Source organism: Chrysemys picta, chromosome 3 (assembly GCF_011386835.1).
Source record: "Chrysemys picta bellii isolate R12L10 chromosome 3, ASM1138683v2, whole genome shotgun sequence".
NCBI classification, from domain to species: domain Eukaryota; kingdom Metazoa; phylum Chordata; order Testudines; family Emydidae; genus Chrysemys; species Chrysemys picta.
The window spans coordinates 127714043-127738450 of NC_088793.1; the positions used below are offsets into that span (position 1 = coordinate 127714043).

General features: G+C 41.5%; 1 long non-coding RNA gene across 3 annotated transcripts in view; it reads right to left on the reverse strand.

Annotated features, from left to right (window-relative positions):
- Positions 1–230: 230 nt before the first annotated feature.
- LOC135982656 (uncharacterized) overlaps positions 231–24408 on the reverse strand; it is a 186695-nt gene continuing 162517 nt past the window's right edge. For all 3 annotated transcript variants that reach the window (XR_010600158.1, XR_010600157.1, XR_010600156.1), the window contains one exon: positions 231–7652. This is a non-coding gene — a long non-coding RNA (uncharacterized LOC135982656). The remainder of the gene's footprint in view (positions 7653–24408) is intronic.

The following is a 24408-nucleotide window of genomic DNA, read 5'->3' on the forward strand; positions in this document are numbered from 1 at the left end:
TACGTATTCAGCTGTCCCAGAGCTAGTCACCCAAGTACATACCCATGCAAGATGCCAGGCATGTGCTCAGGAGGCTAGTCCCTCCCACCATTCGCACCATAGCAACTGAGTACATATCTGTCCAAGATGCCAGGTGTGTCCTGGGGAGGCTAGCCCCTCCCAGTACTTAGGTGGCAGTGGCTACACTTCTATTTTTAGAGCACTAGCTTGGTCAAAGCTAGAACGGGTATGTCTCCTCCAGTTGGAATTTACACCTCCAAGTCAATGTGTAGTTGACACTAAGAACCTGCCTGCATGGATCCTTTTGCAGGATTGGTGACGAGATGTTTGCTCAGAATGGTAACCCCTATAGCAAGTGCAAAATTGGGCTACAAGGCAAGAGGAGAAATATCAATGCACAACAGTAGGGAGCAGAAGGAAGAGATGTTTTAGGACAAGATTAAAAATTAAGAATGAAATCCTGCCCCCACTGAACTGAACAGCAAAACTTGCATTAACTTCAGTGGAGCCAGAGTTTCACACCAAGGATATGTCTACACTGCAGCTGGGAACATGCTTCCCAATATGGGTAGCGATAGCTCAGATTGAATTACAATGTTAAAAATAGCAATGGGACCAGGTGATTGTTTGGGCTTATACTTGGGTCACTAGCCCGATTCACTGCCCACACTGCCATGGTCACACTGCTATTTTTAGCATGGTAGGTTGAGCAGAGCTAGCACGTCTGTCTACTCACTCTGAGAAGCATGCTCCCAGATATAATGTAGACATATCCTAAGTGAACGAGAATAGCAAAGGGAGAGGGTGGAGATTCCTAGACAGTTGCAGATGGAATCAAAATAATATTAAAGGTCATTTAGTGGAAAACATTGTGAGAGACATGTAAAATTGTCCAGGGTCTGACAGATTAAAAAGAAGCTATTTAGTAAATGGGTCCCTTTAACGGTAGGTAATAAGAGGTGGATTAGTGGAGGTTAAGAAATCTTTGTTGACAAAGAATTTAGATGTCCATCTTAAATATTTATACTAGGGTATTATATAACTAGATTTTATATTAAGGACTGGTGTCAGGCTTTTTAATGTGGGAAGTGAAAGGTTTATTACTTTTGTTTTCTCTAAGATGGCAAATTGATGTCATTTTGGAGTAATTACTTTGACATTAAATGGAAAATAATTAAGTTTATTGATGTCTGAAGCATTAGACTGATTACAGTAAATTAGTGATACAAATTGTATACTTTGCCCTTTTGAATGGTTTCAATCCAAGTGAAAATATGTCCTTTGTTTAAAAACCTCCACTATTTGATGGTATTTTTTCTTAAATAAGAGTTTATGTGGGAAGCATTCAGCAAACAAAGGAACATATTTCTCTACCTCAAACTACAGAGCAGGAAAAAAAATCTTCAATTTTTAGCTATAGCAGAAATAAATATATTTGTACAATGACCTCCTCTCAAGTTCCTTCCTCCACATCTTGTCACAGGTCCTGTCCTATGGCTAGTGTCACTGCTGTAATACTACATGGCACATGTAAAGAGTGTACATTGACAGATGAATCCATTGTGAGCATATGAACGATGCAGTGCTTCCCAGAAAAATAGTCAACCGTAGGTTTGTTTTCACCGGAGAGCATCTTTTTTTCTTGATATTAGTGCTGCACATAACGTTTCTTACTGATTTTTGTGTGTTGAATGACTCTTCACTCTTATGTAATGTCCACTCCCTCTTGCCATGGATACTCTGAAAGAACAACTTCCCTACAACTCAACCCATTAAATAAGATTAATCTATTTCAAGGGAAAGGCTGCAACTTCATTAAAGTGTAAAATTTCTAGTATATAGCATGTAAAAATATATGGGTATCTCTTAAACTATTTTATAAATAAAGGGTTTAACTCACTAGCCTGAGGTCCACTCCATCATTAAAAGTACACCCATGATTATGCCTGTCTAGCTACCCCAGATACGTGTATGGCCCCTATTACTCTCATATGTGAGCACTTCACTATCTTCAATGTATTTTTCCTAATAACAGCCCTGACAAGAGATAGGAAAGTGCTATTACCTTCCTTTTACAGATGGGGAACTGAGTCACAGAGAGACTAAGTGTCTTGCCCCAGGTCACACAGAATTCTGTGGTGGAGTAGGGAATTAAACCCTGTCTTCCAAAGTCCAAGCTAACACCCGAGGCCCTATGCCAACTTTCCCCTCTCCAGTCAGACTTTCCCCAGGCTATTGACCGCTGTTTGACAAACCCTTGTCTGACTACGGCACAAAGGAACAGTTCTACACCTGTTAACTCAAAGCTGATCCACAGGCAGTGTTTCTGTACCCAGGGCTTTACACTGAGGCCCAGATGTGGGACCCAACAATAAGGGACACAGGGAAAACAGCGCAGGGATCTGTAAACAGGAGATTACTCCATAGCATGGGTTCTCATCATGGGAGCTTGTGACCCAGAGGAATCACAAATAGCTCCAATGGAGGGGCAGGGAGGGGTTTGCAACCACCCTTCCTTTCTTTGTGGCTAGGTGGGAGTGGTGTCCCCATACTTTATTGTAATATGGGCACTTATGGCATGGAAAAAACCTTAAGAACCACTGTTTTGTAGCATAAGTGACAAAGTCTAAACTCTGAGTTTCATGACTTCATATGCATGATCCACAAGATTTTCAGTAGAGGTGACAGAACTCCATGCTTGAATGGATTGGAAGTAAATACAAGTCTCAGATGATGGGTGTTTGAGAGGTACCATGTATGTTCTGCCACTCTATCAACAAATGCACTCTGCTCGTGTCAGACACTGAACTAGCCTTATAGCTATCCCCTGTCTTCACAGTTCCCTCTGCTTGAACACCATCAGCACAGAACACCGGTCTTTTCATATCCCACAGCTGGGAGCCATGTTCCCTTCTGTCTATATTGCATATTTCCTAGTGTTACAGAGCTAGCATTGAAAGCAGGGAGAGGGAGCTCAGTCCCTAGCCTCAGGCACCACCCAGCTTAACCATGGAGCTGCTGCTTTTTAAAGAGCTTATTGTTTTTGGAATTGGTGCGGGTGGGAGTGGTTAAATGGTGAATCAGAGAGCAATGGGTAAAGTGAATGACAAAAAGAATGAGAGCGACAGAAACCGAGGGAAAGGTGGGAGAAAGGTTTAGAGAAGAGGAGAAAAAGTCAGGCAGAGAGACAGAAAGAGGGTGGAACCCAGAGAGGGAAAAGAACACAGCCAAGTGGAAGAGGAAAATGGAGATCAAGGGAGTTAGAAAGACAATGGGTGAGAAAGAAAGGGGATCAGAAGGCAAATCACAGGGGAAATAGAGGTCCAGAAGGCAGAAAATGGAGGAGAGAGAAAAACAAAGGGAAAGTAAAGGGGAGAGTAAGGCAGGGAATAAAAAGTGGCCATGGAAAGAGCAAGAAAGAGAGCTCCAAGACAAGTATAGAAAGTGATAGAGACTGAGAGAAGCAGAGAGGGGAGAGCAGGAAGAGAGGAAAAGAGAGTGACACACACATATGAATGGGTTGAATCCCAAGAGTTTACATCTCCTCGGTCCAGAAACGTGTTCAGTAGCCCCACATCTACTTCCTGATCTATCCTAAAGGGTCCAAACTGACTTCACTGTCAATACACCAGGGACAGAGTTGGCCCCATGTGTTACATTTGGCTGTGGCTCTTAGTCTGAAGAGACCTTTGTACTCATGGGCAGTCCTGAGGCCATCCCTGGATCCAGGAAGTCTGGATCCAGGAAGTCTAAGCAATATTTAATGAAAATCTGAATGCAGAAACCAACATATATTTCTAAATTAGGAGCAGATTTGGACAGGATGAGGAAATCCTAACCACAACAAAGATGATTTTCCTTTTGTATTTTTTATGCAGTAAAGCTTTAAGTAAAATGTAATTAAATTTTTTGATTTCATTCATTGTACCAATAGATCCTCTCAAGGCTTGGCTGATACCCTACAGTTTAATATTTTCTTTAATCAACACATTGATGGCAACAGATTACAACAGAGCATTGGCGTTTGTGGTTGCCTTTATGTTTACTCTTGGGGTGCCTGAAAATTAATGATTAAAAGACTTTCCAAAATCTTAATCCAGGGATTATGGGTTCAGAGCGTGTGCGAAAAATGTGTTCAGGGAAGCTTTGAAAGCATCAGAGGCTCCAACTGGAGCTCCCTGGAAGGTACTGAATGCTGTGATAGTTGGATTGCACCAGACGGACGTTGTAATATTGTCTTTCGCTGCTGGCACCATGCAAATAATCATGAAAATAGCTAATACTAGGAAATGCTTCCCACTAAAGATTTTCAATAGTGCTATGGAAGGTGTGTGTGATCTATAGCATGCAACACATGCAGGTCTCATGAAAATAGCACTCTGAGTTGTGTAGATGCCAGTGTGTCAGAAATAGCTGGGAGAGGGCCGGAAGGGGAAAGGCAGGCCTGGGAATGTGCAGAGAAAGAGAGATACACACACTCCTTAAAGGAGGATGAAGTAAGAGGGAGAGACCACTAAAGGTCATCAGTTGAGGCTATCCTTTCTAGAAATCTCAATTCAGCCAAGTTGGCTTACAACCTTACATTTCATGTGAAGAGAGATTTTAATTGCATTCTGATACACTGGGGGGAAAAACACTCTCTCAGATACAAGGTGGGTGAGGTGATATCTTTTACTGGACCAACTTCTGTTGGTGAGACACACAAACTTTCAAGCTTATACAGTCTCTCTCTCCAACAGAAGTTGGTGCAATACAAGATATTTCCTCACCCACCTTGTGTGTCTAATATCCTGGGACCAACCTGGCTACAACTCCACTGCATATGACACTTTATCTCATTAGTTTCACTGAAAATCTTGCTGAAAACATCTACAGGACCCGTTAGAACCCAGAAGCTTTTCCTATTCAATATTTATATCCTGGCAGTGCCCCAAAGCCCCAGCTTGGATTGAGGCCCCATTGTGCTGGACATTGTGCATGCACAGATCAGAGACAATCCCTGCATTGTGGGGCTTCCAATCAAAAGAGATTAAGGGATGTGGATACCACCCAGAAGTGGATGAGTATGGTAAATTGGGACAGCTTTGTTAATTACATGTATTGTGGGGCTGGATTTGTTTATTGTACTTGGGGCTAGAGGTAAGAAAGAAATAAAAAGAAGGCAGCACACCTTGTCACCTCTTCAGCTGGTCAGCCAGCAGGGTTTTGTAAGCATCCTGGCAGAGGTGAGTCCTTAGGAGGGATCTGAAGGAGGGTAAGATGTTGACTGTTTGAGTTATCAGGGAGTTTCCCGCATGCATTGGTTAATTTGTGCCAGGGCTTGTTTGAGCACCGACACCCCTTTCGTTACAAATTAAGCACTGAAAGGATGGGTTGGTTAAGGAAAAAGCTGACTGGTGGCCAGTAAAGGCCGGGAATACTGGCAGAAAGAAGATGCTGGGGTCAATGTCACAATAGGTTACTCAATCAGCTAGGTGAGGGGGGGGGGGGCAGTTAAGTAACGAAGGGTCTTAAAGCAAGATACTTGTTTTTTATGCAGAAGTGCAGCGGACATAAAGAGGTGATGTGATTAGAGCCGTAAGCCAAGATGATTTTAGCAGCAGCATTCTGAATATGCTTGAAGGGAGCAAAGTTGCAGTAGTCAAGGCCAAAAAGCAGTAATAAAAAAAATAGAAGTGTCCATCACAACTTAAATCACATAGGCCTTCATCCTTCTCAGCCTCTTAGCAAGAAAAATGTGTGTGTGTGAGATCTGTTGCATGTGTGCCTTTCCAGGGCTATGCATCTGCCCCTGAGTGAGGAAGTGCCAGACAGGGCCGGCTCCAGGGTTTTTGCCGCCCCAAGCGGCGCCAAAAAAAAAAAAAGCCGCAATCGCGATCTGTGGCAGCAATTCGGCGGGAGGTCCTTCGCTCCGAGCGGGAGTGAGGGACCGTCCGCTGAATTGCCGCCGAATAGCTGGACGTGCCGCCCCTCTCCAGAGTGGCCGCCCCAAGCACCTGCTTGGCAAGCTGGTGCCTGGAGCCGGCCCTGGTGCCAGAGGCACCATGAACTATGTAAAGATCAGGTCATGCAATCCCCACCACCTAAGCAGATCTTTGGGAATAGCTGCCTCAAATGCCACTGACCCTCAGCCAGCCTAACTGAACCAGTGCCCCCTCCATACATTTCTCACCCAGACGCCACCCTGGCTCTTATTATACATCAGAAGCTTTCAGAGTATTTTTTTTTTTTTTTTAGAGATTTGAAAACACACGCAGTTCAAGTTCATGCATTCCACATTTCTCCTACAACAGAATTAAATAAAAGTTGCAGAAGGTGACTACTGAAAGACAACAGAAATTGTTTTATAATGCAACTTTGCCTTTAACTAGCAACAGAAATGTGATACCCAAGCATAAGAAGTGTATTACCATATTTTCCTTCTTAATCCTACCATAATTGTGGATGTTATTTGTTTAAGAAATCAACCTAGATTGCATGCGTGCTAGAAATAAAACAGTAATGATGTCTGCTTAATTCCAGAAATATTTCCATATGTCTTGTTTTAATTGGTTCTCCAGTGGAAAATGTAGATATTGTCACAAGGGAGATACATATACAGCATTGGTTGATGGCATCCATTAGCGCAACTTTCCCTACGCTCTACCCACTCCTATCCCTCCGCCTCAGTTTTCCACTGGGGTCCAAATAGAGGCTGTGGCACTATGAAATACTGAACTTGTACCAGTTGCTGCCTAATGAATAATGCTGCCATTCCTCCTTTGGATAATAGAAAGCAGAGATGGAAGAAACCTATTAAGTCATCTCATCCATCCCTTTGAAGATGCAGGGCTGTTCCTTCCTGTATACTTTTGGCAATGCTTTGTGGAGCGTACTTTAACATTTTATGTTTCATGTGTGCATTATAGTGAGTTTCAATTATGTTTCTAACAATCACTTTCTTTTCATTAGAGGCAGAGGAAAACCAAAGGAATTCCCTTTGTTCTAGGAAGGCTAACAGTCACATTCTGCCTTGCAAGTGTTCAGAAAATCCATATCCTGTGAAGTTCTATTGACTTTAATAGTACCCTGCATGCACCTCCATGGGCAAAATTTGGCCCTAGCAGGTTAATATGTGGTTAAGATGTACTCCGGAACATCACAAATTAGCTTTTCACCACTAGAGCACCTGTCTGGAAAGGCAAATGAGTTTACTGGTTTCATCCTAATCCCAGTTTGTTCATAACGTCACAAAACCATGAGGTAATTTGCCATAACTTACAGCCTTTGCTTGGAGTACAAGTGGTGGAATACAAATGGTGTTGTAGGTCAAGGTGGAAGTTTCAGTGTCAGAGCCATACTTTGCCCAGTGCTATTCCTGGCTATAATGTTCATGAGGGTAAACCCCAATTTTAAAGCAGTTCTTACATACTAATTGTGACAAAGTGGGAATTTCCTGCAACGCTGTTATGAATCCTATGCGCACCTCAGTTTCCCTCTTTACTTTGCATTGCTACTCAGTGATAGAAAAAGCATCAAGTCCACTCTTGAGGCAGCGCAGGAGTATGGAGAGGTGTCCCCCGTCCCCCCCCCCCGGCAGTCTGGGCTGGAATGAATGGGTCGTTCAGAAACTGGCTGGAACCTGCTGAAAGTGACCCAGATCAATACAGAATCTGAAAGAGACAATGGGAAGCACCAGTGACCAGAATGTTCACACCCAGAAATCAATAATAAAGAGAAAGGATACCTCAACCCCCTCTCATCAGAGGAGCTGAGCAGAGGCCAGCTTAAGAGCAAAGGACTGAGAAGTGACTGGCAGGGGATAAAGGTTTGGCTTCTGGAAGAGGCAGCTTGTTCTCACCTGGGACTGACAAAGGGACAGAGAGAGACAAAACCTGAAATGGAGTCCTTTACAGCTCAGTTGGTAGATTGCTCTGGCTTGGCCAGATGGACTACGTCTTAACACTTATTTATCTGTGCTAATCTACAGGACTGCCAATGCTGTGTTCCAACTGACAAATAATCCCTATGCAGTTTTGAACATGCTGCTTGGTGTCACTGCAAATCTTTGCAGAGGTGCATTGGACTCACTTTGCTGGGCTCACTAGGCAGAGCTCATGGTGTGAAACCAGAGGTGCTGGAGCCCAGAGGCTCAGTTCTGGAGGTGATGAGACCACATGGCCTACCCTGAAGGAAGAGTAAGCCCCTTAGAGGTCTGGCACACTGACAGGGTTCCTCCAAAAGACCGTTTAAAAGCTGGGGCATAGCACAGATCCTGTGGACCCATGATACGAATAAGTTACATTTATCTTAAGACTTAGTTAATAGTCAAAGGAAGACGTGTAGATATAAATATCTATAAAAATGTCCCATTCCCTAATATCCTGGGTGCACTTCCCTCAATAAAAAACACATTTAGAATTGAAAGTAATAACGTTGTGGCAGCATCAGAACAGTCCCCAGAATAATTTCCCTGCCCTACAGAATATCTGTACCAATCCCATAAAACAACTTTTCACTTCCAGACTGGGTCAGGTAGAGGCATGAGCAAATAGAGGGGCCTTACTCTGTACTTCAAAGTTGTGAACAGAGTAGAGACAAGCGGTTGGCTGCCACCAGGCTTCTGTAATTTACACCTACAGCCCAGACCAGTGCATAGCTGGCCCCAGATAAAGGTGTACATATAATTATGCTTATTAGCTGATTTCTTGGGAGAATGAGAAATAAGAGGTCGGAGGTAGAGATTTGAAGGGCAAGACAATAGCCACTTCAATGACAAGTTTTTTTCTGTGAGCAGGGAGAGGATCAAATTTCAGATATGTAATCCGGACATCGGTACTGACGTAATGGTCTGGATTATCATCAGAAGGAAATAAATGTGGATCCATGTATTGTGAAAAGCCAGCAGGTTGGTTGATTCTGTGAAGGATGAATCAGGAACAAGTTCAAGATCCAAAATTTAAGAATTAAACAACTCAATAGATGTTTGCTTATACTGGGTAAAATTCACCCCATGCAGAGAGCCCATAGAAGATATAGGCACCACATGTGTGGGCTCACCACACAGGGAGTGAATTTTGCCTTTATTGACCATGACTTCTGAAGCCCTGTATCCAGTAAGGAGCACGGTTGGCAGCACAGACTATAAAAGCAGGATTCTGGCAAGCCCACTGTTCATACCAGAAAGCTGTGATGTGCATGTGTGTGTTCCAGAAACCCGTGGGCAGTAATTGTGAAGAGAAATGATTAGTGTACATCAACATAAAAGGGATTTCAATTTTAATTTAGTTATTTACTTCAAAACCAGGCTTCACATAGAAGTCGTAGATAGAAGTTTTGAGATTGAGGGCTTGCCAGTGAGAGGTCTGACCCGCGAGTGAAACTCATGTCGCAGGAAAGTTAGTTATCCTTTGCTCATCCATTCTAATAGTGACTAATGCAAGATCCATAGCAGTGAGTTATCTGTGGCCATACAGATGGCAAGCTGCGGTACACTGGTATTGTAAATGAAAAGTAGAGGACAAACTGTGGACAGAAAACAATTGCAGGAGGGAAATCCTAGCTAAGAGATTGACAGACATTTTTCCTGGTGTAAGACTTGCTTTTTAACCCAGTGATTCTGTATAAAACCATCCTTCACATCACAGCAGATTTGTAATTCAGGCTGTAATATTTGCCTTGGTTATACTAAAGCGTCTTTACACTGTGAATGGAATTTACTCCTACCTGAAGATACTATTATGCCACCAGAACAGTGTAAATGGGCCTCCGTACCACTTAGAATCAGGCCCCAGATCTTATTTTTCCACATGGGCTGTGTCAGTTTTTAAGCAGAACTTCCTGGTGCTTGCATATTCTCTCTTTTTCTCATCTGTTGTCATGTCTCCTTTGATTGTGTGCTCTTTGGAGCAGAAACTGCCTATGACTCTCTTTGTGCAGTTCCTAGTACAATAAACCCCCCACATGCTACCGTAACACAAATAATAACCACAATGCTTAATCCTACCAGTGGCTATATTGCCACTCATTTCCATTTGTTAATTTTTATTTTGTACTTTGTACTCATTTCAAAGTATTTATGTACTTCTAATGTGCTGTGAGCTTTATTTGAAGGTATGCTAACATACTTCAGGTCTATTTTCTCCTCACTTACAAAACACTGAATCAGCTGTTCCTCATACAGCCAAGCCAGTTTGCTTTCTTGCTTTATTATAGCAACAGATGTTGGTTACTGCCAAGATTACAGCCCATACACTTAGTCTGAAGCGACCTCTTGTCTAAATAATGCATTACTCAAAGGTCTGTATAGCGCCTGCACCATCAGCCAGCATAACTTGGGATGCCTAATACAAAGATATGCAGACAATGTCATGAAGTACCTCTGCAACACTCAAATTTACTACTTGAAACTCGTCTCAGTCAACAGCTTAGCAAACTTATCCGGAACCAGTACAATTTTGGGAATAGGTATGTGGTGGAGCTTTGATATTTTCTTTAATGTGGCCAGGGTTTCACTCTTTACATCAAGATTGTTTTTCCCCCTCTTATGCACTAACTCAGACAGAGATATGGGTTTGATGCAGGAATTACTGGATTTAATTCTGTGGCCTGTGGGATGCAGGAGGTCAGACTAGATGGTCCCTTCTGCCTTAAAAATCTATTAATTCTAAAATAAGATTTTACATATACAAGATGGCTTTTGCACAGGAGATGAGGGAGGAAGGTGGATTAATGCAAATAGCTTCAACTGCACCTTTACCTGTAATGTTAAATGGCAAAAGAAGCCCATCTCTAGTGTTGAGATCTGCCATTGGATGTGAATATTGCCAAAGTGGGGTTTTTTTTCCGTTTTTTGTTTTGACCAGTGGGAAAGAGAGTGGAGAAATATTTGTATGCAGGGGTTTAGTTCAATCCATGATAGAGATTAGGAGCTCAGTTTAGATTTCAGATCCAAAATTTCTCCGATCTTTAATTAAAGTGAAACAAAATTAAAAGTCAGCACAAAAGTCCTCTCTCTTAATGGAGGTTTTTAAGAACAGGTTAGACAAGCATCGGTCAGGGATGGTCTAGGTTTACTTGGTCCTGCCTCAGTATATGTGGGATGGGCTAGATGACCTCTCATGGTCCCTTCCAGCTCTACATCACTAAGATTCTCTTACTGTGTGATTCTATCATTACCATAATCTAATAAATAGCATTCACCATCAAGCTAAAAAGCAGGAGTCCAAAGGTACAAAGAAGAGGAATATAAGAATGGCCATAATGGGTCAGACCAATGGTCCATCTAGCCCAGTATCCTGTCTTCTGACAGTGGCCAGTGCCTGATGCTTCAGAGGAATTGAACAGAACGGGGCAATTTCAAATGATTGATATCCTGTTGACCAGTCCCAGCGTCTGACAGCCAGAGGTTTAATGAAACAGAGCATGAGGTTGCACCCCTGACCATCTTGGCTAATAGCCATTGATGGACCTATCCTCCATGAACTTATCTAATTTTATTTTGAACCCAGTTATACTTTTGGCATTCACACAGCAATGAATTCCACAGGTTGACTGTGCATTGTGTGAAGAAATACTTCCTTTTGTTTGTTTTAAACCCCCTGCCTATAAATTTAATCAGGTGCCCTCTAGTTCTTGTGTTATGTGAAGGAGTAACAAAAAAATAAATAAATCTACATTTGTATGTTGCACTTTCACAATAAAGAGACTGCATTACAGTACTTGTATGAGGTGAATTGAAAAATACTATTTCTTGTTTCTTTTTTACAGTGCAAATATTTGTAATAAAATATAAAGTGAGCTCTATACACTGCATTCTGTGTTGTAATTGAAATTAATATATTTGAAAATGTAGAAAACATCCAAAAATATTTATAATAAATTTCAATTTATATTTTGTTATTGTTTAACAGTGCAATTAAATCTGTGATTAATCACGATTAATTTTTTTTAGTTACGGTAATTTGTTCTGAGCTAATTGCTTGAGTTAACTGTGATTAATTGACAGCCCTAGACATTTCTATCCATAGAGATTCTATGGTACAGTTTGAGTCATTTAAGATTTTTACTTTCTTTGACTGTATGCTTTCTTTCTCATACAATGCCACTCCCCCACCAGTGCAACCTACTCTATCATTCCTGTATACCCTAGTATTACCACATCCTATTGATTATCCTAATTGCACCAAGTTTCCATGATGCTTATTATATCAATAGCCTCATTTAATGCCAGGCACTCTTGTTCACCCATCTTAGTATTTAAACTTCTAGAATTTCACATAAGCACTTGTACATTTTGTCAATATTCAGTTGCTTGTCTTCATGTGTTATAGTAGCACTTCAGAGTTATGAACACCTTGGGAACGGAGGTTGTTCGTAATTCTGAAACGTTCGTAACTCTGAACAAAATGTTATGGTTGTTCTTTCAAAAGTTTACAACTGAACACTGATTTAACACAGCTTTGAAACTTTGCTATGCAGCAGAAAAATGCTGCTTTCCCTTTAGTATTTTAGTAGTTTATGTTTAACACAGTAACACATACTCTTCATCATCAGAGAAGATGCCCCTGTGCCTAGCTGGTAGCTATCTATGGCCTCAATTCAACACAGTACTTAGGCCCAGATTTTTAAAGCTATTCAGGCATTTCTGTGCTCAGCATCGCAACTCCTAACTGATTTAGGAGCCTACATCTCATTTTCAAAAGGGATTTAGATAATTGATGAGATTAGACTCCTAAATACCTAAATCCCTTTTGAAAGTGAGATTTAAGCCCTAAATCAGGAAGGCGCTGTGATGGTGATGGCAGCAATGCCTAAATAGCTTTAAAAATCTGGTTTTTAGACATTTACTTAAGTGCTTTGCTGAATCAGGGCTTGAGTCAACATGGAAGACCAATGGTTTCAAAGTTAGTCAGGCCTATAGCTGTACTCAATGGAGCTACACCAGCGTACACCAGATGAGGATCTGGTCCAACATGTAATACTCCTTTGTTTTAGCCATTCCCCACATTTGAATGCAGAATGTTCCTGACATTTGACAGTGAGGTGAAACAACTTTCATGATGTTACTGATATAATTATGATAAAAAACAGAATTCAGATCAGTACTGGGAGGGAAAGGACTAAGGGGAAATAAAAAAAGAAAGAAAAATCATCACATGAAGGAACAAAGACTAAAGTTTTCAGACTTGGGTGCCTGAAGTTAAGCACCTCAATAAATAGTCCAATATTCAGAGGCTAAACCATATTCACTGCCCATTGACTTTAATGGCACGACACAGTACTGGAGCTGGGGAATTTTTTCATGTGGATAATTTTTGGCTAAAAAAAACCATGCAGATTCAAGTCCACTGACACAATTCATTAATTGGGGTCAATTTCAGTGAATAATTTCAATCAAATAAGAACACTATGGAAATGTCAAAACAATTTATTTCAGAACTTCTGAAATGAAACACTGATGTTTCACTTTGGAAAGCTGTTTTGTTTCAGAATTTCACTCAATTTTATTAAAAACATATATTTTATTTAAAAACATTTTCACACATACCCCCAACTCTTTTTCCCCTCACCAGAAAAAGTGACAAGGTTTTGTTTCTGATTACCCCAAACCAAACTTCATTTCAATTTTTTGGCTTGGCCACCAAGTGGAAAAATTAGTTATTTGCACAGCTCTACTCAGCATCCCTAAATTCAGACCTTTATTATATGCCTAATTTTAGGCACACAATTTTGAAAATGTTGGCCTAAGACTTAACTCATTGATTGATTTTGTAGCAATATAATATTACTCAAATAGTCAGATAGTGCTAATAACAAAGTTAGTAATACTGACTTCTGGGATCTCCTTCCAGCTGAAGCATATGGCTTTTTTCTTAGTCTTAATGACCATAACATGAACCATCCATCACAGGCTCTTATTCTCACATATGAACTTCACAGATAAAATACATGCAAACCCTGATTCTGTTGTGGTTTAGATTATTGTTTTAGTTATTGCTATTAAGTGTCATTTCCCAAAGAGGACTATGAAGCAAAAGTTGGCTAGGACGCTGTACTGTTTAACATACAATTGTTAGTGGGGTGTTCAAATGATAACAGCAGTTGCTCAAAGTTTATCTTTAGTGAAACTGCGCAGGCTCTTTTACATTTAGCTTATGCTATAACTGCAGCGGATTCTTTAAAGATAGCTAATGACTTTTTGAAAATTCTGGAAGACATCTTTAAAGAGAAAACCCCACTGCTGGTGTTTGAATGGTGGGGAGCTTATAAAGTGCTTGTCATTTTTTTCCCCAAGACAGTAGAGCATATAGTACCTTATGATTTTGCTTTAAAAAAAAAAAATCTATCCTTCCCTTCCCCCCTGCATCACATACCGCCTCCGTGCCTACACCTATAAATTTAGATTTGTGACAAATTCCTTCCCAATTTTGTTTAACCCCTTCATCAGACTTTCAAACTCATCTCTACATTCCAATGTTCCATTGAAGTGCTTTGTGAAACTCCTTTTCAAACACTCAGGAGGGGCTTTGCCCTGGAAAGTGGGGAAGATCTCACTGGTGGGTGATTTGAACATGACGCAAGCTCTACCGTTAGACCGTTGCGATAAGCTTCAGTTCCGGATAACTGGACACCTGGCTTTCCTAATTTTTATGAAGCTGGCTCCTCAACTGGTGTCAATGGACCTAGGCTGATTTACACCATCCAAGGCTCTGAACCCTATCGATGAAATTGACCCATGTTCAGAGTAGCAATATAAGGCATATACACCATTTAAATCCTATTTTGAAGAATTAAGAGGGACTGGTAAATGGGTCTTGTGCTTTCCCCCTGCACATCATGGAGTTTCACCTTGTGGGATAAAGGGCCTGATCCTGTTCTCATTAAAGTCAATGACTGACCACTGATTTCAGTGGGAGCAGGATCTGATCCCAACTCCTACTTGCCTTGTTCATGCAATGCAGTCAGTAAGGTACTTCATATGGCTAAGGTGAGCATGTTTTGGCTGTACATGGCATTTGCCAGTCTAGCCACGACATTTAACAAACAGCTTTTTATTAAAAATATTTTGAACACTTCCGTTGTGTTCACCTGCACATACTTCGTCCAGGTGCTAATCTATTGTTGCAGTTTCTTGTGATACTTGAGCATATTTGCTTCCCCTCCATAACTGAAAATGCAATAAACATTGAACAATAATAAAAATCCAAGAGTTTGAAAGTAGCTTTTTTTTTTTTTACCATTACAGTAAAATGGAAATTTTCCCTGAACAGCTTATGAAATGCCATCTGTTATGTCAGTAACTGAAGAGAAGCTGCCTAGCTAAATTAAATGAAACAAACAAGCTACAATGGTATTGTTTTAATTAAAGATGCTGAATCAAGGGTGCAGCCCAGAAATGCAACATAAGGGTTTTATTCATTTGAAATGATCCATGGCCTTCCACTCAGCAGAAGGTACTGATCTCAGTTACATACCAATTTATCTGATGTTGAGTTGGTCTTTTGTTTTTATTTTTCTTTACATTTGAATGGCGGCCCATTCGCCTTTACCCAATTCATTCATGAAGACAGGATTTCCAACCTCAAGAGATCAAAAATCACCTGTCAGACCCCCACAAATCATGATTTTGAAAACCTCAAACCACGTGTGTGTGATGATTTCAGGTGGAAAAAGCCAACCTTTAATGCACACAAAAACGCACACTTCTCCTTGGCTGCTCATATGGAGACTCTACGTACCCTATCCTGAACCCTAAGGTATGGAAACTGCCATCCATTTCTATTACTGTCTTGACCCCCAATCCTTGGCCTCCACCCCCAGGATTTCTCCTCTTCCCTGGACCCATAAACAGCACCACCCCAACTCTTCTCCTCCCCTGCCTTGTTGCCCCCCATGGCTTCTCCTCTGCTTGGTTCCCAGGCAGAGGAAAAGACCCAAAGTAGCAAGAGACCAGGGAGTGTTGCTGCAGCAGCGGCTTGTCCCCCAACTCCCCCTCCACTGCATCCTGGAGCCCCAGGACCCTCTCTCTGCTCTAGGGCTGTACATGAGGGCAGGGCTCAGTGGCAAGGCAGGTCTGTGTCCTCAGCCCCGAGGCTCTTGCACAGAATGCTGCCAACCCTGAAAAATCACAGGAACAGAGACGCTTCTTGCGTCATGGCACCAAAATCCCCGACTCATGACCAGTTCCTGAGAATTGGCAATACGGCCTTACCTTGGCTGCTAGGATGAGATTCCCCTTCCCCACCAATGCCCCCTGGCTGGAAGACCTGCCATCCCATCCCCTTCATCTCCCACCCCTATCCACTGTGCCCTCCTCAGCCTCCCTCCTGCCTCCAAATTCCCCTGCACTCCCCAAATCTGCCCCTTGCTCCCGCTCACACACCCCATCAACATTCAGTGTGTATGCTGCTCCTCACAGTCCTGCCTAGCCACCCGGATCATGGAGTGGCAGCCCTTTTGCCTGTGGATGTGCCTTCAGTCTCATTGAAAATAGCAAGAGGTGGCAGCCAATGTCATGAAGTGCAGTCTCACACCCACACGCAGATGGACCATAGCCATCTTACCGGCTTGAGCCCCACTGACAGCAATAGGAGATGGCAACCATTTTGAATAATGGAAAATTTGTGAGTTGGCACCTTTCATCATATTTTCATGAGACAGGTTACAAAAAAATCCCAACATTACTAGAGTTGTGATAAAAATCATGGGAGTTGGCAAAACTATGAAGGCTACAACCAGGCCCTCTGGCTACAGAGAAGTGCTTGTGCACCTAGTATCCCTCTGGCACAAGCGGGATTCCAGTGCAAAGGAAAGTATTTATATCTGTAAGTCACTATCACTTAAATAGGAGCTTTTTGCATAAGTAAGGGCTGCAGGTTATGGAGCTTTCCTGTAGGTAGACTGGATACATACATAACTCTCCTCCCCCAATAAAAAAATGTTTCATTGCCTTATGGAAGGGAGGCTTAGGAATCTTAACAATAACCTACAAGGCTTTAGTTTTAGAGGAGCAGTATATTCAACCTTCAGGGAGGGAAGAAGAGAGAGCAACTAACACTGTTCTTGGACAAACTTCTCTTGCCCAGGACTCATGGCATGGATGATCCTCAGAAATAAGCCACAACCAGACCTCCTCAGACAAAGATGATTGGCATAGTGCTATGAGGAGCAGGGAGGGGGAACAGTTATGAAGTGAGCACAAAATGCTTTGCTCACATTTTCGTAATAAATTCGGTCAAATGAGTGTAAAGTCTCTGCCTACAATGCACCAAATTCTGACCTGGTGTTAGCAGATACAGCTCTGCTGAAGTCAGCTGAGAGATGCATCCCCTCACGCCGAAAATTGGCTCATCTAAGCGGAGTGAATTATGTTTTTGTTTATTTATCCATCCCTTTTGTAGGAACACTGGACATGTATAATAAGATTTGAAATTCTGCAAGGTCTCAAAGCCCTTGACAACACACCCTTAAGGAAAGTAAGTAGGATTGCACACATACTATGGATGGGTAAACAAATGAAGAGGCCAAGTGATTGCAAGTAGTAGAGTTGGATCTAAATTGCTGTTTCTCATTTACTTGCTTTAGCCATTAGGCCACCCTCCCCACATCCTTTGATCAACTTCTACTACGTATTTTGGTATTTGATTTTGTCTGGAATTGGGATCCCCCCACATACACAATGTTTTTGATACGCTGTTATTAATGCTGTGATGTTAGCTTTTGTACTCTGCACAGAAAATATGACACACAAGTGAAAATAAATGTAAAAGGATACATTATAAGTCTATGGAGGACATAGCACATATACCCCCTTTCCAGCCAAAATAAACCACAGGAAATTGTATAATAAGTTTATATTTTTTGAGGCAGATGGTGGACAATCAACTTAATGGTTCTTTCCAAAGCCTCAACACTTTTTTTTTCAGACCTTGTATCAAGCAGCTCTGGTAATTCCCAAATTATTTTTTTAAAATACAACTTCTAAAAATTAGATTAATTTAGTGCTCAGAAAACGGAAAAGCCTGTTTGCATTGGTGACCGCAAGGAGCCTGTCAAAGCATTGACAAGACTGGTAACCTTTTCCTATTTTTGCTGAACATAGGATCTCAGAGGTATTTGTATTACACTAATTGTAGCATTTTTCTATCATGTGTGCTCTTAATTTTCAAGCCTGGATTCCATAAAATATATTGAGTTGTATTCATGTGCTATGTGCTGATTTATGACTTATTCTGCCAAAAAATATTATGTTTTTATAGTATGCCTATATGAGGAACACAGACCTGGAATAACCAAGTATATATTATGAACATGTGGTGCTCAACCTTATAAGGTTGTTTACAGCTGAGATTTCAAAACCAGGCTGGTTTTCAGTCACAGAACCCACACTCATGATCAGTAAAATCTGAATTTTGCCAACAAAGACACCTACTTGCAGGAAATAGGTTGCTCTGCGTTTTGATATTTAAAAAAGTCAGCCAACTGCAAACAGTATTTAGCGTGAGTTATGGCAGTGTTAGTTACAAATAGGATAACACCTGACTCCCCTTCCTATTCTTAAGACTTATGTTACACTAGATAGTGTCATCATAACTCAATCATGGAAGAAGATGGCTTCACTGCTGCATTTAAAACATCTCTCATTATTGATTTCCTGTGTAACAATCCAAACATTCACAACACATGAAACAAGGCAAAAATCCAAAGGAACTGCAGTAAATGAACAAATATATTACCCAGAGTATAACATCAGAGCGAGCTCCATTCCCCCATCCTAATCCTCCTCTCCCTGAGGAGATTTGGTTAAACCTGGTGAAATATTCTGAGTGTGCTGGGAAGGGAGAGAGAAGAGGATGCAGACTAGAGCTGTGCAAATAATGGATACCTGAGTTCACCTATTTCGGAAAGAGAGAGAAAGTTTCATTTCAGGTTGAACCAAAAGACAACCATTTTCAAAATCATTGATTTGAAAAGTAAAGAAAGCTATTTTGATTTTAAGCATTGATTAATGCATTAACAAAATAAAATTAAAGGACATTTTAAATAAAAAAAATCTAAGCATCTCATTTAAAAATTCCAAAGTAAAGTTTTGACCCCCCCCACCCCAATTCAAAAGAAACAATTTGACAAAAGTGACACAAATTCAGGAAGGGTTTCAGTGTTGCTGAATCTGAATTTTTTACCAAAAAAGAGTTTCAGTTGAAAAATTTTACCCAGCTGGTGTGCAGACACCTCTTTCCATCTACCCTATAAATTCATCCAAACAGCGGTAGGGCAGGATAGTTTATGCCTCTGTTAGAGTACTAGGAACAGGACTGGGATAACACATTCCTAGTGCTTCACTGTCATTAAAGAGTATTGCCCACCAGTAGAGCTCCCCCAACCTTATTTTTATCCACATGAAAAACTGCAATGAAAAGTTTTCATTTGAAGTTTTTCCTATTTATCTGAATTTTTTTACAACTTCGTTGATGAGAGTGGCAAAGTGACAGTGCTTCATTTTTCCTTTTGCTACTCTCTAACTTTTGGACAAGGTGAAGAAGATTTTAAGACTTAGAGTGATGGGACACTAGATGGGCAGAGTTCTGAGTTACTACAGAGAATTCTTTCCAAGTGTCTGGCTGGTGGGTCTTGCCCACATGCTCAGGATCTAACTAATCACCATATTTGCAGTTAGGAAGGAATTTCCCCCCGGGTCAGATTGGCAGAGACCCTAGGGATTTTTTGCCTCTCTCTGAAGCATGGGGCACAGGTCACTTGCAGGTTTAAACTAGTGTAAATGGTGGATTCTCTGTAACTTGAAGTCTTTAAACCATGATTTGAGGACTTCAGTAACTCAGCCAGAGGTTAGGGGTCTATTTAGAGGAGTGAGTAGGTGAGGTTCTGTGGCCTGTGATGTGCAGGAGGTCAGACTATATGGTCATGATGATCCCTTTTGACCTTAAAGTCTATGAATCTTAAAAGAAATAGCAGGTGGTGGTGTGATGGTCTTACCACACTGGGGCTCCCCCTTATGCCTCAGTTGTAGCTCACCATCATAGAGTGCTTGTCTTCCATCTCATGCAGTGGTGTACTTGGCCCTCTACCCAGATCCCTCTGGAGTCCCGTCCCTTTCAGAGCATCAGTGTCCTTAATGTCCTAAATATTGTCTTTCATGAGTATTAAATGCAGGTAGCAAACCCAAAAGTCTTCTGCCCTACCTGGAGACTTAGTTCCAGTTTCTCTATCAAGTAACATCACACAAAGCAAAGCAAAACCCAGCACACTCCCATCCCTTCAGTTTTGATATTTCAATCTCCCCTTTGTCTTCTGTTTTACTGTCAGGATACCAATCCATGGGGCCATTTCCCTCAAGTCCTTCCCCCTTCTTTAGGTGCCCATCACAGAAGCTAAAAGTTCCCATAGCTTATTCTTATCTTCCCACCTCTGTCGGGGTCCACCTTCAACCTCTCCACCAAAAAGAGAAGTTCAAGCTTGCCTTTCCCCTAGCTCTTTTCCTTAGGAGGGGACACAGGGTCTCCTCACCCCCTTCAGTTTCTCCCAACTACTACTCTGGACTCCTTCCTTAATGGCAGCCACCCAGCTCCTCCTCAGCTGGGTCTGAAACTGAATGATGCCTGCATGCCCTCCAAGTGAAATAAGGTGGGCTAATTGGGCTTTCAGGCTCCCCCAACTCTTTGTTAGCCTGGCATTTGTACACCCTACCATATGCAGAAAACAAACTGTCCTTGACTGGATTCATTTTACTGGGGGTGGAGGATCATAAACATCCAAATTTTTAATATTTGAGGTCATGGGGGTTGAAAAATAAAAAAATTGTCTCACTGAGATTCTCAGAAATAAAAAAAAGTAGAAGGTGGCATTCCAAGAGAAATGCTTGACAAAATCCCATTTCTTTTTTAAAAGAAAAATGTCAGTCAAGATTTTGAAGGTGGCTCCAGGCTCAACCCTCTCTTGCACACAGAGTACTGCAATTAAGAGCATATACTGTTCATTTTTGAATGTGTTCTAGACTACATTCTCCCATTGGCATCTACCCTATCTCAGCAAGTTGGGCTTTAGCCTTCAAGCGAAAGGAGAAGTCTTCCCCTTAAGAGAACCAGCGAGCCAGACAGAGTCCAAATGAAAAAAAGACAAGCAAATCTATCAACCTGCATTTTCAGGGCCTTTATAGTCTGTTCTCTCCCATAGGGCAGGGACTCTTCTTTCCTTGTAACAGGTCTAGTCAAGGCCGGCTCCAGCATTTCTGCTGCCCCAAGCAAAAAAAAAAAAAAAAGCCGCGATCGGTGGCGGCAGTTCAGCGGACGGTCTTTCGCTTCTAGCGGGAGTGAGGGACCTGCCGCCCCTCTCCCTTGGCCGCCCGAAGCACCTGCTTGTTTAGCTGGTGCCTGGAGCCGGCCCTGGGTCTAGCTGTTTTTCACTACCCTTAAACTAAGTCCTTCCTCTTACCTTGCAAAAGTTTCCATAAACCTTTCTATTACACAGTATCACCTGTAGGAGGCACCAAAGCAAAGGCCCACACCATTCTTCCACTACACACTCCCACCCTGGGAACCTAAATAATCTACCCTAATCCCAAGATTCCCTTCCTCTACTGTTTCTCAGGGCTACTTCCTACAATTTCAGTCCCACATCAGGCCTTGTCCCTGACTTTCTCAGACTTCCTTAAGGAGAAGGAGAAGCCAAAGCCCCCTATATATCCCAAAAGGGGTGGCTCTCAGTCACATGCTCTATCGCATGATTCCTGCTTTCCAAGTCCTGTGACCTAGGAGGAAACCAGCCACAGGTGACATCTGGGACTTGAACCATTTAAAGGCCCAAACTAACTAATAAAAATGAGTTTAATGTAGACCACATAAGCTCAATATGCTAGAAAAAGTATTAGATGCCTAGAATTTACATGCATTAAATTCTATATTAACATTAGATGCATAGAAAATATATTTAGACCCTTTATACTAAACAACATCACTAAACAGCTTTCAGAATTATGATGGATTCTACAGTACATGTAGTAAAGTCAAACAGAAACAAGCAGTCTTCATACTGGAATGATAAAAATAAATTAAGTTTTTACAGTCACATCCAAAACATAGACAAGGTTGTAACTTGCTTCCTGGCTGTAGATCACTAAATTAGATGAGTATAGTTTTAGTGTTTCCATGTGTGGTAGCAACCTGGGAAATATTATACTTAATTAGCGCATCAGAATACTCAGCCTTTGAATACACTTCACTTTCACTAAGAGTACTCAATCAACCTGACCCCAATGACTCCCTGATGCCAATGCTCTCATACATAAAGTCTTAGAGACGCTTCAGATGTTCACGGAGCGCAGTGAGCAACGAGCCTTCTTCTGCATCCTGTTATGGCGGTTAGGTTTGCAAATCAATGCATCTTTTTGTACCATTTCTGGCAGAAAAAAATCCCAAGGACATCACCTCTCCATGTATTTCTTAGCTTCAAGTAGATGGTTTTTATTTGGAGCTCTTACGAGAACACTGCTCCTCTCAGTCTTTCCTAATGAGAACCACATGCTGGTAAATGGGATCACTATGAGAACAGGACTTACAGTTTCTGGCTTAGTATGTTTGGCTGTTTGCATTGACAGCTATCTCAGGGGAGCCTGAGGAGGAGTGAATGACAACTGCCGAGCCACAAATATTAGGAATTTGGGAAAGAGTTTGGAGGGGAACAAAATATGCAGGAGGAATAGAATTCGAGCTCTTTTAAAACTACTTTTTGCTTCAAACAATTATGAGCAATCAAAATGTATTAAACAACACCAAAGCATTGTTTGCAGGGTTGTTCTAGCCATGTTGGCTCCAGGATGTTAGAGAGACAACATGGATGAGGTAATATCTTTTATTGGACCAACTTCTAATCCTGACTCACCTTGTCTCTCTAATAGACCAAAACATTCATTTACATTCCAAGTATACAAAATGTCCAGTCAGAGGTGAGAGACAGAGCTGTTTCATGTTCACAGAGGAGGAGTGGCAGCCAGGATGCCTGGGTTCCATTCCCAATCTGATTTGCTGCATGACTGGGGACTAGTCATTTCACCTCTCTGTATTTGACTTTATAAATCTGTAATAGTTTTTTTCATATGTAAATTTCCTAGATATTTTTAAAAGCAAATTGAAAACACAAAAATACCACCACATGGAACTATGCTGACCCCCCCCCCCCCCCCCGAATAGGTGATCAGCAGAGATGGAATACAGGAACTTTAGATCCACAACACAGACCTCAGCCACTTGATCTAAGGAGTAACTGGTACCAGTAGTAGTCTCTAATCTTCTATGTGGACCATCCCCTAGAGGGGGATGTGACAATACCTTACGCCACTATTTGCTAGACAGCAGAGGAATCTTGGAAATCAGTAACCCTTGTTTTTATTCCTGGCTCTGAAGAGGAATGTTGCCCATTGCTTTTTACCAGTGTTGGTTTCCTTAAGTGAATACATTATAAAAAAATACATTTATACAGCAACTTTCACCAAGTTCGCTTTACAAACATTAATTAATTTAGCATCACTAACTCCTGTGAGGCTGTTATTAGGCCCATTTTACAGATGGGAAAAGCTCACAAGTAAGCTTGCTCGCAGTTTCATGGGGAGGGAGAAGATGATGATGCACAGGAGGCCCACCAAAATTCAGAGAGAAAAATGTTGTAAATGAGTAGGGCTGGTAAGAAATTTACCCTCAAAACTGTTTTTTGACAAAAAGATAAGGGGTGGAGGTTTGACTAAATGACATTAAACCATGGAAAATATAGACTTTTCATCAAAAACCCAAACATTTTGGCTGAAACCCCTAAAGTTCTGATTTGGAAATACCACTGTGGTGCTTTGTGAAAGTTATAGTTCAGGTGCCTTTTGTCCCCATTCTACTCTATGGGTTGAGTTTCCTTACAGCCCACATCTTCCATGATGCACCATGACTAGGGATGTCCTTGATGCACAACAGTGACTTTATCAAAAAGGCAGCCCGTGTGCCACCATGGCAGACAGAGTTCAGCCATGGAGATCAGACCATAGAGCAGACTGGGACAGAAAACACCCTGAACTACAACTCCAGTTAGGTACCAGAATGGCATTTCCAAATCAAAGTTTTTAGACCAAAATTTTCTATTTCTGATTTTTTTTGTCCAATAAATAAATAAATAAATAATTTTCCAAGGCAAGTTTCTACAAACACCATTCTTTTTCATTTCATCAAAATTTTCCACAGAAGAAAATCCTAGGTTCTGATCAGTTCTAGAAATCTATATAGCTCTGCACCCTTCACAAGCAATAGCACGAGTATTTTTAAAAAAAACTCCAGAGACAACTGGAGACAGCATGAGCCCACATAATGTTAGGGGCCCCACTACAGAGAAACCAGAGTATGTTACAGGAATCTCCCCAACTGTCCTGCAGGTGAT